Source organism: Montipora foliosa, chromosome 7 (assembly GCF_036669935.1).
Source record: "Montipora foliosa isolate CH-2021 chromosome 7, ASM3666993v2, whole genome shotgun sequence".
NCBI classification, from domain to species: Eukaryota; Metazoa; Cnidaria; class Anthozoa; order Scleractinia; family Acroporidae; genus Montipora; species Montipora foliosa.
This window is the reverse complement of record NC_090875.1, coordinates 1,588,853-1,593,123: the sequence shown is the minus strand read 5'-3', so window position 1 is coordinate 1,593,123 and position 4,271 is coordinate 1,588,853. Positions and strand designations below refer to the sequence as shown.

The 4,271-nt window shown below is 40.6% G+C and overlaps 1 pseudogene; it reads left to right on the top strand.

Annotated features, from left to right (window-relative positions):
* The first annotated feature begins 921 nt into the window (after nucleotides 1-921).
* LOC138012145 (U2 spliceosomal RNA) lies at nucleotides 922-1,084 on the top strand (annotated as a pseudogene).
* Nucleotides 1,085-4,271: the final 3,187 nt, after the last annotated feature.

Below are 4,271 nucleotides of genomic sequence, written 5' to 3'. Positions count from 1 at the left end.
CCTCGTTTAGGTGGTCTCGGCTTGTGCAATATTCTACTTAAGTGTCGTGCTCTTTCCTTAGCTGGTTTGGCTGGTAACCTTGGACTCTCCCTGGGACAGCAGCTTTTTTCTTTTTAAATATTTTGTTGGCCATCGTTTGTCTTTCTTGTGTCCTTGCAGGCTTTTCCTTACAGATCTACCCCTTCTGCTTCATTCCCGACCCTTTCTGATATCGGCGATTCTGAGCTCTCCTCCAAGAAAGTTACCTGAAACTCCTATCGTCCAATTCGTCCTCCCCGATTTTATCTTGTCATTGGGCCCTTTTTGGGGCCTTCACTTTTCTTCGGACAGTCAATAGTCTCCCATTTACGATAATTTTCCTGAGAACTATAAAAACGATATTCTCTGGCTTATTTCGTTACATGCAGTCAAGGTTGGCGACTCTCTTCAGAGCTGGGGATATATTAATTCTGCTATTTGTGCTTCTTGCCCTCGGTGAGAGACCATTGATCATTGTCTTCTGCTTTGTTCCCTGTCTCTTCTCCTTACTTGGCGTCCAGTTTGTTTGCAATGTTCCCTCTGTTTTCTTTTTTTGATAGCCTGATGTTACTTCCAAGCTTGCCAGAATCGCGAGCTATCTTGTCAACTCCATTCTTTATGGAGTATGGTTCTGCCAAAATAAGGCGACCCTCCACAATGGTCATGAGGATTCTAAGGTCATAATTTGGATCATCCTAGACGATATAAGGTGTAGGATTAGACTATTTTCGCCTTTCAGAGAACCTCTTTTCGGGTTTTTGTGTCTCACCCAATTTCTCCTCTATTGAGAATGAACATATTAATATTTAACTTACTTAGTGGTACTTACCAGCCAGTTTCACTTAGTGTATTTCTGTAATATTTAAGTTTAATTTACTTAGCATTTTGATAGTTTTTTTGTCTATTTTTGTAAACTTTTTATCTGTGAATAAACTGTTCTTTTACAATATCTAATATGCTGCTCATTGAGCAGCTCATATATTTAACTGATTTTTGGAACTAGGCCATGGAAAAGAGGCTTGCCGCATCCCGGCCACAGGTTGCCTCAGAGTGTGGCCTACTTTTAGCCAACAAAGTCTAGCACTTAACTTCACAGCCATGTGACAATGAATGCCACCATCCCTGTGTTCTTCTTGGCTACACGACTAGAAGGATCAGCGTGTCAAAAACTGTCCAAAACATCTCTTAAAAATTCTTCCCGTGTAGGAACAGTGTTAAGATTGGTTTGACTATAAGTTATTAAATAGCTCTCTGCTCGGCTGAGGTGCTCATGCGGGGTCCCAAAGGTGCCAGCAGTCAACCTCCATGCGCTTCCAGGCTTTGGGATCCTGCACCAATGTTTGTATTTCGTGAGGAAGAGTGGGATTTTCTGGGTTGATGAGCTCAGCAGCTTAGTCAATAGAACTTTACGTCCACCAGGTCTTGTTTTGCCGTATGTCGGATGGTACAGAGCATATTTAGAAATCAGGTCCCCCTGAGGGTGGTGTAGACAATGGCCCAGGAAGCTGAACTGGCAGGCTTTATCTGATTGGAAAGGGGGACTGTTCCTGTTCTAACATGATCTCTACAAGGGACCTCTACAAAGTATGATTCTGAGGCAAGACGTTTGGAAGGAGTCAAGTTGACGACAGAGCATTGCAAATGAAGAGGAAAGGTTTCCAGGAGACTTCAGATGCCAAGAAGAGAGGTCAAAGATGCAGGTGTGGTCATTGTCAACAGTTTCTTAGTAATTCGCAGTTTCATGGGCATCATAGACTCTACTTTGATTTAAATATTAAGCAGTGGAAATAGTGAAAGGTGTCAGACGAACATCAGCTCCAGTGAAAGTGAAGGTGAGCTCTTTGTTCCATGTTACGAGTAGCATAATGTTGCAAATTGTTCTTGTAACGAAAAGCAGTGCTGTATTTCGTTCCAATACTGAACCCTATGGAGATTTATTTTCAAAACCCCTTGCATTATTTGTATTGATGTCCCAGATGTTGCACCTGTTTCCTGGTAACACAAACCTGTTTCTCAATGGCCAGTGTCTGTGTACTTGAACTTAGAAACTAAAGAGCCAATTTATGTAAATATTGAAAATCTGTAGTCACTCGTCAAATTTCGATTTTCTTTATATTTTGCCTAAATGTCACCTATAGTGAGTTATTTTCGAAAATAATATTCAAAGATTTCAAAGCGCTTATTTTTTTCTGAAATTGAAGGAAGTTTACAAACACGCCATTTTTATCATGGTGGATCTTGTTATCACTCGTGTACATAAACATGATGACAGCTATCAATGCAATTGGGGCATATTGTAATACATTTCCTGCTCTTTCCAAAGCATTAATTTATTTTGGAAAAGCATCTAGGAAATATCTGTTTTTGGCTGTTAGGAATACCCTTGTACAAACGGTTGAGCAAATGAGTCAATTTTATCTAAATTGTACACCCCAAAAGCCCACTGGCACATGTAATTTGACATTGAAAGTAGTATTTCATTGAAGTGCATCTATTGTGCTATGCTGTGTTAACATTTCCTTTGCGGCCTGACAAAAGTGTACCGTTGAGAGACAGAAACGTGAAGTCACTTTGTGCATCGCAACCATTCTTGAAATTAACACGAAACTTCCCTTCTCCGAACCACAGCCTCGTCAAGAACTGAAACTCTGCCAACGAATATACTTTTTTTGCTATTCTGAACGCCTAAAGATTACTGTACTATGATAAGCTTGCTGTAGAGTGATAACTTAAGTTTTGGCAAGGTGTTGCCTTACACTGTAATTTTTCATTACGCACCACATAGCTCAGAGTCCTATTTTTACCATGAGTCAAATAAGCGAGAATAAATGTGCAAGGGTAGAAATTTTCATAATTTCATAATTCGAAAGAAGACTTTTAAATTGGTTTGAAAACTTAGAAGACTGGGTAGCAAAGCGTCTTTTTCACGATTCCCTTTCTAGTTTTATAATTTCTTTCAACTGTAACAACATCATTTTAAACGATATACTTACGAAAACCGGCATGGTGGCATATTTTAAGCTGCTCTTTTTATTTCTGGAACAATAATTTCATGCATTCAGCAGAATCATCATGTTTTTGAAACAAAGGTCAGGTGACGAATTGTTGGAACTCTGTGGAATATAACTAAAGAGGGGTAGTGGAAGGTAAGTTGAGAATATAATTCACCAGCCTTCACCACCACTGCCCAGCTCAAATTGCAATTTTGTCCTATTTCAAGCAATCTCTCACTCTTTTGACATATATATTTCTGCTGTGAACTGTGTTCCTAGGTTTTGACGAGCGTCTATGCTCCAACAACCCTTTTGGTGTCTCAGTCCTGAGAGGCATTCCATGATGGATCTTGCCAAACTGAAGTATGCATCCCAGCTTCTGGAAGGTGCAGGCCTTCCTACATGTGTCCAAGTGATTGTCCCTGCTGTCAATGGTTCTTTCAGCAACCATGCCACCAACCCAGAAGGGAGAAGCTGGCAAAGGGAACCAAGAAGCCCGAAAGATTTAACGCTAATTAGAAGTCCTACCTTGAAGCTTTAACATCAGCCTGGGCCATTAGGCGAAAGCTAAAACCTAACTTGGACGCCAAAGAAATGCAGTGATGACTCGGTTCAGACTGTTCACTACAAAGGAATTTCTTTCAGGACAAAAATTTTGTCTGTCTTTTCATGTTTGGAAGGGAAACTGCGACAGCAAGTACAGGTAATGGAGCATGATGTGCTTGCTGTAGAGGAACAAGTGAAATTCACCTCAGCAAGAGACCCTATGCTTTCGTCCCTGCACCATATCAGCCACACTATTCAAGTTGTAGATCAGTACAATGTTTGCACTTTGGTGAAATGCAAGGGGCTACTTCAGATGCTATGTGAGGGGTTGGAGCTGGAAGTACCAGCCCCAGCGGTTCGAAGGAAAGCACCTTACATAGCTGTCCTTCAAGAAGTTGTAGATAGTTGCCCTTGTTTGTTTAAATAATATGCCCTGAATATTAGAAAGTTCAATCACACTACGGCAACCGTGACAGAACAAAATTTTGATCAAAGCGATTGCAGCTACTTCATGGTTATTCCAGGAGTGGCCTTTAAGAAATGTTAAAAGCGTGACCTTTGAGGATTGTTAAAGGCCCCGCATTTAATGAATGTTAAAAAAGGGGCCTTTGAGGAATCTTTACAGCGTGACCTTTAACAGCCTGGATATTACTCTAACTTTTGAACTTCAAAATGGATTTTTTTGGTGCAGAGATGCCTTACGTATGCATTTTA